Below are 13486 nucleotides of genomic sequence, written 5' to 3'. Positions count from 1 at the left end.
TGATTCCAATTCCCATAGACAGAATGGAATATTGTAGACCACCTCATTTACACAAGAAGAGCCTCCTCACCTCCACAGTCCTAAGGAACACTTGGAATGCAGGGGTTTGGACGATGCAGTGATGAAAAGAAATTGTTCAGCTAGAACCTGAGCCTATCTTTAGGCATGCACACCAAGCCACCATTTCAAAACAAGGCTGTAAGGGGAGATGTGCTGATCTTACCTGAAATCCTACTTATTGAGTTGAAAACTTGCACAATGGTAGTGGGCCGATTAATGGAAATCATGGTTTCCTTTCAGAAGTTCCTCATTGTTTTTTATACCACTTGTCTTGCTTGTGCTCTTGTAGACATGAAAGCACAAAGATTTTCTGTAGTTGGATGGTGTTTGAATTTCTGCAAACTTGTTGTTTTTGTTGTTGTTGTTGTTGGTGGTGGTGGTGCCTTAGTGTGTAAAACAGCTGAGGTCACAAGTGCTTGTGTCATAACTTTAAATGGTCAATTACCAGATGAAGTTGAAGTTGGTAATAGAGCCTAATCGAATGGAGTAGAGGGATAGCTAAAAACAAGCACTACCCCTTTGAGGAGGATGCTCAGATGGTTAAAAATTACGAATAAAAAATAAAATGTGATCTACAGTTCGTGCTGCATCTGCTAAAATATCTGACAATTCAGATGGCAAAATACATCACAATAAGCACAGAGTGGTGCGAAATCTGTACTTAACAAATGACAATGACAAATGACAGTGCCCAATACGCAGCCGAGCTAAAAGTATCTCCTCATGATGAGAAGGGTGAGAGGAAGACAGCCAAGCCATTGTGAGTTGTTTAATTTCCCAGAGTTTGGTACTATACGGAGAAGACCAGTATTCATGCCAGGACGACACATTGTACCTTTGTGAAGCAAAGCAGAGATCTTCTGAGGGCACAGAATAGCTAAAAGGCCTACATAGTCAAACTGCAACTGCAGCCTTGGCAGCAATATCGGCAGCTTCAGTCCCTGACATTCCTACATGACTAGAGACCCACTTGTATGTCACTTTGGCTCCATCATCAATGAATACCTGCATTCGTGGGGTTGTTGTACTAAGGGGTGGTATGTGTATAGTACACAGAGGCTCTGGAGGGCTCTAAGTGAACTGGAACATAATACATAACTGAGAAACCTGTACTGTCAGATGTACTGGGTGGCCTGATAGAGGGCAGAAAGCTCTGTAGTAAAAATCGGGCACTGGTCTAGAAGCCAGTATCTACAATATATTTGTTGCAAATGACAAAGGCAAGGCCAACACCATGGTTGATCTTAGAGCCATCAGTGTAGACAAAGGTGCTGTCTCCATGTTGCATGTGAAATACGAGAAACCTACAGCAATAGGTCAAATCTAGAGTAGCCTTGGGAAGTGAACTGAGTCCAAGATGAACACCGGTATCTGCATGAAGCCAAGGCAGTGAAGGGCTCTTAGCCATTGCGAATGTGGCAGGTAACATAAGGTTAAGCTTCAGAAGCAGTGTCTGAAAGCGAACTCTGGAAGGCAACAAAGAAGCTGCACTTACCCCATATTGGTGGTCAAGGGAGTCATCAAAAAAGAACACACAGGCTAGAGGATATACGACATGCTTATCTGCTGAGGAGAACATCACACCAGTGTGACGGCAGTAGTTCGGCAGCATCTGCAGAGAGAGACTCAAAACCAGGCTAATGTAGAAAGCTCCAGTAGCCAAACATAACTCAGTAGTGGATCGTGTTGAGACGTCATAAAGTAGACAGTCGTGCAGACAAGTAAACGAGATACCCCTAGTCCATTTTTGATCAGACAAGGGACTGGTATAAGTCTAGAAGGATTTTCCGATCCACGCCCCATGAAGTACCGTTTGAAACATGTAGCATATTCAGAGATTGGGTACAGTGAGCTGCCGGATAGGATATGTAGGAGGAACAACAGAGCTTCATATCAAGCATAAGCCCCAAGAATTTCATGGTTTTGACAAACAGAAGAGCAACAGGATTGGTATGTAAGGACAGTGGGAGAAACTCCTTTTGTTGCCAGAAGTTCAGGCAGACAGTTCTTTCAGTGGAAAAGTGGACACTGTCGTCGATGCTCCTTGAGCAAAGATTGTCAAGACATTGCTGAAGTTATTGCTCAAGTAAACAGGTCCGTTGAGAGCTGCAATACATCATAAAGTCATTGATGAAAAGTGTTATAACGTCAAGTTGAACACATATATTCAGAACGACACAACACATATAAGTCACAGAGTAAGTTGACAAGCAAGACATGTGCACACGTTAACATTCGAATGAGCACTGAGTCCCAGTCTAGCGGCCGCTGCTCGGTTGGCCGCTTAGGTGGCGCAGCTGCTGCATGGCTGGCAGACAGCGCCGCACGTAGAGGACGCGTGTAATTGCGCGGCGGCGCTTTGAATGATCGGCGAGTCACAACAAAAAGAGCCTAAGATGCCTGGTGGGAGACAGTCCACGATAGGGTTAACTGCTATGGCAAAGAGGACTATGCTCAGCACTGGGCCCTTAGGCATCCCGTTCTCCTGAAGAAAACTATTTGACAAAGCTGAACCCACACATACTTTGAAAACCTGGTCTTTTAAAAACTCTCAAATAAAATGGGGCCAGGTGGCTTCGTTAGCCCCACATGTGCATTGTATGGAGGATGCACGTCCTCCAACAGTTATCTTAAGCCTTCTCCACATCATAAAACACAGCTACAGTCTGGCATTTATGTAGAAATTTCTTCATAATGTAGGTTGACAAGGTGATGAGATGATCAACTGCAGAGTGGTGCTTACACAATCCACATTGTGCATTTGTTAGCAAAATCTGAGACTCAAGCCACCACACCAGCCGAACACTGATTATGTGTTCCATCACACTGCAGACACTGCTGGTGAGGGAAACTGGGCAGTAACTGGGTGGAAGATGCTTATCCTTACCAGGCTTGGGTTTGGGGATTACAATGGCTTCATGCCAATGGCTGGGAAATATGCTGTCCGTCCAGATGCGATTATATGTATGAAGGAGAAAGTGGTTGCTGTCAAATGATAGGTACTGCCACATCTGTATGTAAATACTGTCCAGTCCTGGATCGGAGGACCATGACAAGGTGAAGGCACGTTCAAGATCCCTCGTAGTAAAAATGGTATGGAGCATTCGCGATTCTGGGAGGGGAAAGATATCTCTTAAGCAGCATCCACTTGTTGCAAAGGTAGCAAGGCAGGATGGTAATGGACGGAGCTCAAGATCTCTTCAAAGTATCGGCCCAATGTTGAAAATATCGACAGAACCCACTGTGACATCGTTCGCTACAGTCAGCTCCACAATGACATCATTTGCTACAGTCAGGCCAGGAATTGGGAGATGTAACTTGTTTCCAGAAAGCCGGTGTTGGTTATCCCCAAACAACAGAAATGGGAATAAACCTGTTAAAAAAGTTAGTAAAACAGATCCAGCTAGCTTTTTTGTAATTTCTGATAATGTAACGACACTTCGTGCACAACTGCTTATAACAAATACAGTTCTCCTTTGTGGGATGGCATTCAAAGACACGGGGAGCACGTGTCTGCATGAACCCCATCGCCGCATTCCTCACTCCACCAGATGATTGGGACACGTCGCATTGGGGAAGAGGTTCAGAAGATGGAACATTCTGTGTTGGTAAGGACAACATTTGTAAGGTACTCTACCTGATCATCGCTGCTATTTAAATGTTGTTCATTGAGAGTTATCAGTGAAGAGTAGAGCTTCAGTTAGCTTTAGAAAGCTGCCACTTGCTGTTGCGTATGGATGGGACATGAGTTAGCACATGGCTTACATATGGGAAATTGTCACTTGAATATGTGTCTGAGAGGATGGACCACTCTAAACAATGGGCAAGTTGTACAGCACAGAACGAGAGGCCCAGGTGCAAGAAAGCGCATTTGGAATCTGAATGACATGTAGGTTCACCATTGTTAGAAATGTGAGTAAGCTGGTTGAGATTATCTGCCATGAGAGAGCCTCTCGGGCAAATTCTCAGGGAGCCCCAAATGGGATATTGGATACTGAAGTCACCGAGTAGCAGAAAGTGTCGAGGGACCCCATGGGTAAGTTGCAGTATGCCTGCCCTGGTGAGATCAGAAGACAAGTGTATGTAGGTATGGTGATTTGCACTGGTGAAATGGACATCAACTGGACAGAGGTGCTGCATGTTGTCACTATTGTAGAGGAACTCTGAGTTGGAGAAGGGGAAGAACGTTTGTCTTTGTTCCCGTTCCTAGTACCTTTACATTTGTCAGACATGGACACACACGTTCGCTGACTTGAGGGGCGCGAAACATCATCTCAGGACTATTTCTTTTTAAATTTCCATTCTTCTGGTTGTATCACAAGTGACTTCACCAGTAGGTGAAGGTTTTTTGGTGTGCTGAGCAAATGCAATGGGTGGAGGTGAGGATGTCGCCTTAGCACTGAGTGATTTCACAACCATAGCACTGAACTTTGGGTCGCAGGTCTGTGTGGTCATATCTTTCATGTGGCCGCAAAACAGCAACAACAGTACTGTAACTGCTGGATAATGGTACACAAGGCTTTCAGGTAACTAACATTTTGCAAGGAACATAGAGGGGTACCTTTTCTTTCACCCAGATCTCCTGAAAGGCTCACTCATTGTGGTACACATGGCATTTGCTGGATGAAGTGGCATGGTTGCCAATGCATTTGATGCAACAGGGAAAAGGAGACGGGCAATCTCCCTTGTGATCATCCTTACCACAAGTTACACATTTGGTTGTGAATTTACAGGACATGCGAGTATGATAATAACGCTGTCATTGCTAGCAACGCATTGGGTTCGGAACATAGGGTCTGACATTGATGACTTCATAGCCTGTCTTGATCATGAATAGGAGCTCCACTTGATCAAATGTCAAGAAAAGGGTGCGGGTAGGCACGAATGATGGTCAACCCTCTTCATAACCCAATGGGCTGCAATTATGCCCTTATCAGAGAGATAATGTTATATATCTCCCACAGTCACACCATGAAACAGCCGATTGTATGCAACACCATGTGAAGAAATCAGTGTTCGTTGAGCCTCTAAATGAATAGGGTTTCTATGGAGGAGCACAGCTGTAAGCAGTTTTTGGGATTGAAAGGCACTGTCTGTCTCTAAAAGCAAAGTTCCATTGCGTAAGCAAGTGCAGGACTTCAGCGGGGCTGCAGTTGTGTTCACACCTTTCTGAATGATGAGTAGGATCACTGTTCTGACCACCTGTGCATGACACCATGAGGTAGTGGGGTGCAACTGCAAGATTTGTCATTTCTTTGGTCTCATTCCATTTCCATTTATTAGACAGAAGTTGCATCGATGGAGTTGATGTACCCATTGTGGGTGAATCCCCCATGATTCAAAATTGTTAAGGCTTTCGTGGCCACTTGTTGACAAACTGCCTATTGGCTTCTGTCTCGGGTTCTTCGGCCGACGTTCATCTAACCCGAGACAGAAGCCAATAGGCAGTTTGTCCCCCATGATTGTCAGCATCTCCAATGGCGCACTCCTTTGAGATTGGTTGTGGTCAGTTGTTGTTAGTCATGCATTTAAGGCTACAAAGATGCCATTATCAACACCTTGCTAAGTTTGAACATGGTGATGTATTTGAGCTATGAGAAGTTGTATGTTCCTTTTGCGATACTGCAGAAAGACGTGAAAGGAATATAGCCACTGTACGTGATTGCTGGCAGTAGTGGTCACTAGAATGTATGGTCCCTAGAAGACTGGATGTCGGATGGCTATATGGCGCTAGCAAGAGGAAAGATGATTGTGTTTGTTGTACGGCTCTGGTGCATCATTTTGCATCTGCAGCTGCAATTTGAGGGGCAGTTGGCACCACAGTGACACAAAAAACTGTTGCAAATTGGTTACTTCAAGAACAGCTCCTAGCCAAAAGCCCTCTAGTGTGTATTCCACTGGCCCCAAACCCACCACTCTTTGCGATTTCAAAGGTGTCACACTATAGCTCATTGAAGGGCAATGTGGAAGTCTGTCCTGTTTTCTGATGAAAGTAGGTTGTGCCTTGGTGCTAGTGATTGCCATGTGTTGGTTAGGAGGAGGTCAGTTGAGGGCCTGCAACCAACCTGTCTGTATGCTAGACACACTGGACCTACACCTGGAGTTATTGTCTGTGGTGTGATCTTGTATGACATTAGGAGCACTCTTATGGTTATCCCACACACTCTGACTGCAAAATTGTATATCAATCTGCTGATTCAACCTGTTGTGTGCCATTCATGAACAGCATTCCAGAGGGTGTTTTCCAGCAGGATAACACTCACTCACATAGTGCTGTTGTAACCCAGCGTGCTCTATAGAGTGTTGACGTGGCCTGCTTGATTACCATATCTGTCACCAGTCAAGCAGATATGGGACGTCATCGCATGAGAAGTCCAGCGTCATCCACAACCCACAAACTGACATTGGGCACCTGTACATCATGATGCATGCACATTTGAATGATTGCATTCATCATTCTGGCTGTTACACAGGCTGTTAGTGTACCAGCATTTCTCATTTGCAATGGCTTACCTTGCACTTACATTGACCTGTGATCTTGCAGTGTTAATCACTTAAATATGTTACCTAGACAAATGTATTCCCAAAATTTCATTAATTTACCTTAATTATTATTTGGTGTTGCATTTTTTTTTTCCATCAATGTATGTCTTCCCAGTGTACAAACAATCCAATTTGTGGAGAGCATGGTTGGCCACTTCATGAAAACTCACCATATAAGCTACCATTTTCAGTGTCAATTTCAGAAATGACTGCTTCCCAGTCCTTGACATGTGCTATCCTTATGAAGGAGTGCAAAATCCAGCAACCATACCCCAATGGTCCCTCATATTTTGGAGCTTGAAAAAATATACTATCACTTAAATCCCATCCAAATAGTACTGACTGAAACCCCTTTTGTTGACAGGTAGTTGACAGTAACTCTAATATTTACTGCAGCCATGCAAATAAATGAGCACAGGGTGTGATTGGCCTTACTTGTGATTCTTGTACCAGCACTTCAGTAACCTGGACTCTACACACCAAGCCAGAGAAGCAACATCCTTGTTCAGTTTTTACCAGTGACAGGGCTCCAGTTAGGGAACTTTCTTCCCATAAATCCAAAGACTGAAGAAGCCACATGGTGGAGGACCAAGGGCTTTCTGCACCTCCTCCGTTCCTATTCCCACAGTGGATAATCTTCCACAAGGGATACCTCTAAAGTAGTTAAGGGGCTCCGGAACGCCCTATACTTGCAATGTTAAAATAACGCTTATAAATTACATCTCTCCTCACAAAGTATTTGAGGTAGGAAGTTGAACTTTTTACAGATTATTTATTGGAATATGGGCTACAACTTAACACAGGGATTTTACAAAATTTTAGTTCAGTTATTAAAGATGATTTTTTTTCAATTGTAATGAAAATTCACATTTTTTTTGCAATTTTTTATTTATATATTCAAAAATATACAGTTTTTTGGAAAAAGGCTGTGTTAAATTATGCAGAAGGTACTGTGTAACATTTACTGAAAGTTTGAAACAAATATGTTTGGAAGATCCTTAGAAAACATGTAATTAGTATGAGAAAATAAAAGTTTTGGGAATCTAGCGACAAAGATTGGATTAACTTTTTAGTGCATTCCAGGTCCATAGGATGGATTATCTTCATCCTCTGCAAACTCCTCCTCCAGCTTCCTCTTTTTCCTCCTCCTGTTTACTCTTGCTTGTATTTCTAGACTCTTTACAGCCCTGTCTGCAGCCCGAAGGCGTTCCTTGTCTAAAGCAAGCATCGCTCGTACCATGTTAGGACCTATCTTCATTCCCATATTTCTAAATACCTTGCACCTTACAATGTTGCCATCATTGAAAGTCGCAACAGCATCATACACACCAAAGTGAAGTGTTTCTATTCCAACAAATACAGTCTTGGGGATTCTCGACCATATAACACTATTTACACTTTCATTGGGGTTTTGAGTTTTTCCGTGAATACACTTTTTCAACAGTTCAGGTGCTGCTAAGTCTCTGACAATAGGTTTTATCACCTCCATTATTGCATGAGGCAGACTATGCTTATGAGTGTACGCTTCACCAGTTAGCAATCCTTTGTTATATTTACACCAACTGTCTTCTTCTTTAGGACACAAGCTATGTTGGGAATTTTCATCGGTTGAAGAAGTATGAAAAAAAAGAGCCCAAACAGCCTTCTTCATTTCGTCGACACTTTGTGTATTTTGCCTAATAGCCATTCCATAATAGTTCTGTATTTTGTCAATTACACTGTCAGTTAACCTTCCCTTCCCATCCAACCCTTTACCATCACTGAGTTTTTGTTTTTTGTACGAAGCTTTCAGTCGCCGAAGTCTTGTTCCCATTCGCTTCTGTACATGTCCAATACACTCAAATTTCTGCACTACAACATTATCACCATAGGGCTTCAGTCCTTGAACATGTTTGAAACTTTTAGAATCACCGTCACCAAGGTAATTAACATATCGCACTTTATCACACGCCTCAGAACGCTGGAATATACTGGCAACACCAGCCACTTCCATTCCTCCACTACTGCCACTATAGTTAGCTTTGCAATTATTTTCATGTGTACCTTTATATTTTTGTGGACATCTACAATACTTTGATATTACTGCTACATCTAAAACTTTCCCTGTATACGTACTGGTGGCAGATACTACACCATGAAGAGATGTGTGTCCCCGTTTATGCCAGGTACCATCGAACGCTGCAGTCAAATCTCTGTTACCATTATTTTCCATTACTGCCTCTTCCACAGCGTTCTTCATAGATTCTATACAGACATCTTCTACTTTAGACCCTATTAATTTATTATAGGTCGTAAACTTGGTTGGGGGATTTGGAAGATTCATGATGCCACAGAAAATTGCACCTGCAGTAGCACCCTTACCAACTGAACGCAAGGAATAAACAAATCTAATGTTGTGTTAGTAGATTTTGCTACCATTTTCTTCAGTTGCAGTTACTGCAACACTGTTCCAAAAGGTGGTCATGTATGAACACTTATCACATTTCAGTTGTATTTCACTAGCAAGTCCTACGTGCTTTATTATTGGGAGTTCCAGACCAACTTCACTACAATGAATACATCTTACACAGTTTGAAAAAATTCCTTTGAGAACCGACATATCAAATATTTCATTCACATCCGATTCGCCCATAAAACATTCATAGTTTTCACTCATTGAACCAAGCCTCTTCTGTGAAGTAGTTTCTTTCCCACTTTGACTGCTATGGGCAGGTGTACTTGAGAGGTTAGGTTCACTCACTTGGTTATCGTCTTTATTGTTTACAGTAATAACACATACCTTTGGCTTTCCAACATTTCTCCTTTTCTTACAAGCCTTCAGAGGATTTCTAATAACTTTACTTTTACTCATTATTATACTTCAACAAAACAGAGACTCAAGAAACAGAATTAATTACGAATATTTTCGAGATAACGACAGAGTAAATAAACATGAAAGAATCGACAATCACACCAGCGATATATATTGAACCATCACAGGTTAGCCACAACACATACTTTATCTCACATCACTAAAATGTACCTGATGAACACGGACGTTAATAATAACACCATTTGACAGCAGTTTAACAGCGCCACAGTGGGTCACGCCCATGTAGAACACATTTCAAAAAAAAATTTAAAAATAGTTGTAGTCTTCGGAATTGAATAAATTATATATCTATTAAAAGGTAATAGTCTGCAGATTCAGAAAACGCAAAAAAGTAAAAATTGAACTTTTCATGATTTTGAGCCTTTCCGGAGCCCCTTAAAGAGAAAAAGAAGAAATGTTGGGAGAGGGCTACCAGTGACAGCAGAGATGCGAGAATCCCCCCCCCCCCCCGCCCCCCTCTTTCCATCGAACTACAAACAGTGTTTGTTAATGTTGTTTAACCCCCACAGGTGAAAGGCGGTGCTCCTGGGGCATGACCTGTTCTTGTGGGCCCTTCACACTTAAGGCTGTCTTATGTCTACATATACATCTGTACTTCACAAGGAGCATGACAGTGTGTTTTGGAGTATACTTATGGTACTTCTTTCTAATTCTGCCCCTCCCTTTTCTGTTTGTGACTGGTACACGGGAAGAATGATTGTTGGTAGATCTCTGTATTTACTTTAATTTCCCAAATTGTTTTGTTGTGGTCGTTACATTTGACATATGCGGAAGGGAGTAAAATGTTGTCTGACTCTACCCAGTATGTACTCTTGTAACATTTCAGTAGTAACATCAGCCAATGGAGTTTGTTGAGCATCTCCATAATGCTGTTATACTGACTAAAGAATCCCATAATGAAATGTGCTGCTCTTAGTAGGATCTTGTTTATCTCTTCTATTAATCCAATACTGCAAGGGGGTCAGACTGATGAGCAATACTCAAAATCTGTAGAAAAAGTGTTTTGTAAGCCACATCTTTCATGGATGAATTTCATTTCCTTAATATTCTTCCTATGAATCTCAGTCTGACATCTGCTTTTCCCCTGTTTGCTCCTCCCCTCTCCTTGCCCCGCCCCCTCCTTCCCCTCTTCACACACTAGATGATAGTGCTGGACTGTATCAAATGCGTCCTCAAGTTAAAGAAAAGGCATCAGCCTGAGCGCTAATGTCTAAAGTGCTGTAAACAATGTGGATCTCATCGAGGGACAGAGTGAGCCGAGTTTCGCAAGATCTCTGTTTGTGGAATTCAAGAAGATTTTGTAGAGGAAATTTTTGTTTTCCACATCTCAGAAGAGACCTTCCGCACACACACTGGTATCCTTTCCCAACCAGCCACAACCAGCCACTGTTTCCCTGAGAGGCTCCATTACTCACCTAATGTTAGAGCTCCCAGTGACTAGCATACCTGTCAAAAGCCAGAATAATCACCTTTTCCAGGGTGGACTGCTACAAGATGTGCAGGAAAGAGAGAGAGTAAGTGAACTTCCAGAACGTACTGACATCCAGGGAGCTCATGGCTCTTTTGTGAGATCGTGTGTGTTGCTTACGGGGTGCTGAGCTATTGCAGCCCTTTGTTCCTTTGTGGGCTGTATTGTTTTACCCAAACCCCTCCCTCCCTGTCCTTATTCCTTCCCCTCTTCTGTTCTCTTGGTGTCCTTGCTTATGATGGCCCAGCCACCTTCCTGGTTTCTGCTGTCCATTACAGTTTTGTTCCTCTTGTTTTCTTTCTTCATCTTTCCTTTTTCAGCATTTATGGTCCGCCATTGGGGTTTGACCTTCCCTTCTAATTTTGTCTCTGTAGTGTGGATCAACTTGAGAAGAAAACCTTTCTTAGTGTCTTCGGCATGTGGCCTTTCAGCCTCTTCGATTTTTTTCTTTATGTCATTGTACTTTAATGTGTAAACCAGCATGGTAGCCAGTCTGTGTGGTGGAGTCATTATGTACCCGTTTGATTGATCCACTTGATAACACAGGGATCACACTTTTGATACCAGAGCTGTTACCTCCCCATGTATGCCTAGGAGTGGTTGTTTGTCATTCTGGGGCATTGGAACTCCTGGCAATGACTGCTGTGCCTGATAGACCTTGCTGTGGCTGGGTGATTCCCAAGGGGAGAGCCCCTGATTGAAGTGGGTGGTTCCAGGGCAGACAATTTGTGTATGAAACCTGTTGAGCTCCAAAAAACTGGCCATTCTTCTACAGCAGTCTCTTTAGTTGGAAATAGACCTTTAATGCTGCTGCTTATGACCCCGCAGCCTTTCTTTCACTGGCTACCCTCTGGGAGGATGGCCAGGCTCACCAGCTTGAGACCCTTTACCCACTACCTCGCCTGCACCAAGACTGATGGGAAACCCTTCAGTGCCACCAAGCTGTTATTTTTTATGCAAACTGTTGAAGACAAGTTTGATGAGTAAGATGCCGGTGGGTTTGCTGTTACCAAAACTTGTTCTGCTGCCCAACCTGCTGCCCTTTGTGCCTGTGACAATCTTGGTGACATCTTAGCATCTATTACTCCTCACCATTCTTTGAATATGATTTAAGGAGTCTTTCTTTTTTTTTTTTTTAAAGAAACCTCCACTTTCCAACTGATGAAGAACTACGGGCTGATATGGAATGGTGGGACATTCATTTTGTTCAGCATGTTCGGAAAGGCCATAAGGACAATCACATTGATAGAGGTCCCTTTATTCGGGCATTTAAGGAGATTACCCTCCCAGAGGTCAAGGTAATGGTTTATCAGTGTGACATGAAGCCGTACGTCCCGCCACCCATGAGGGGTTTTTGGTGTTTGTGGTGGTGGTGGTGGTGGTTAGTGTTTAACGTCCCGTCGACAACGAGGTCATTAGAGACGGAGCGCAAGCTCGGGTTAGGGAAGGATTGGGAAGGAAATCGGGCGTGCCCTTTCAAAGGAACCATCCCGGCATTTGCCTGAAACGATTTAGGGAAATCACGGAAAACCTAAATCAGGATGGCCGGAGACGGGATTGAACCGTCGTCCTCCCGAATGCGAGTCCAGTGTGCTAACCACTGCGCCACCTCGCTCGGTTGGTGTTTGTGCTTCAGGCAGATGGCTTCCCACTGTACAGGGAACCCTCCACACGGTGAATGTGGATACCCACCAGTTTCTTGTGGACTGCAATATGTGCTTTCTTAATGATGGTTCCCCTTCGCATTTTAAGGCTGCTTATTGCACTTCCACTGCCATTCTTTTGCTCACTTCCCCTTCCTTCTCCCTTGAGCACACTGCTTACCTCACTATAACTTCTGTAATAGTGACCACTACCCTTTGATTCTCTCACTCCTTTCTCACCTCGTGATGGCCAAGTTATCCCAATGGTCTTTCCGTCTTGCTGATCGGCATCTATATACCTCCCAGGTCGTGTTTACCTCCTCTCTTTGTCAGATTGTATTAATGAAGTCATCTGTGATGTGTCTGGTACTATTACTCACGCTACTGACACTATTGACCCCTTCTCAAGAAGCCCCTTTCACTGCCAGACGGTCCTGTGGTGGAACACAGCCTTTACCATCACCCCTGCTCTCTTTGTGGATGATTTCTGTATCTGGGCTGGTGTCCACTTCATGGCCTCTGCAACAGCTCCAGGGTGCCGTTTGGCATTCTTCTGCATGGACTCCCTCACATGGCTTTCAGTTCTCCCTCCTTAAATTGCAAATGTGCATTTCTGCTGCGGTACTGCAGTCTATCCCGACCCACAACTCTACCTCGATTTCCAGTCCCTGGTTGTGGTCCTCCCAGTTCCTTTTCTTGGGACTTCTTTCTGACAGCAAGATTACTTCGTTGCCCATATCTGCCTTCTAAAGACTGGCTGTTTCTGTAAACTCAGTGCCTTTCCCTTCTCTGCCCATACCTCTTGGGGTATGGATTGTTTAGTCTTCACTACCTTTATCAGGCCTTACTTCTGTCCTTTCTGGACTACAATTGTCGGTTTATAGCTCAGCTGCCCCTTCC

The 13486-nt window shown here is 43.5% G+C and overlaps 1 protein-coding gene across 1 annotated transcript in view; it reads left to right on the top strand.

Moving 5' to 3' along the window:
- Nucleotides 1-13486, top strand: part of LOC126251775 (condensin complex subunit 2) — a 201659-nt gene that overhangs the window by 4870 nt on the left and 183303 nt on the right. The window lies entirely within an intron of this gene.

Source organism: Schistocerca nitens, chromosome 4, assembly GCF_023898315.1.
Source record: "Schistocerca nitens isolate TAMUIC-IGC-003100 chromosome 4, iqSchNite1.1, whole genome shotgun sequence".
Lineage (NCBI taxonomy): Eukaryota > Metazoa > Arthropoda > Insecta > Orthoptera > Acrididae > Schistocerca > Schistocerca nitens.
This window is presented reverse-complemented; position numbering and strand designations above follow the sequence as displayed.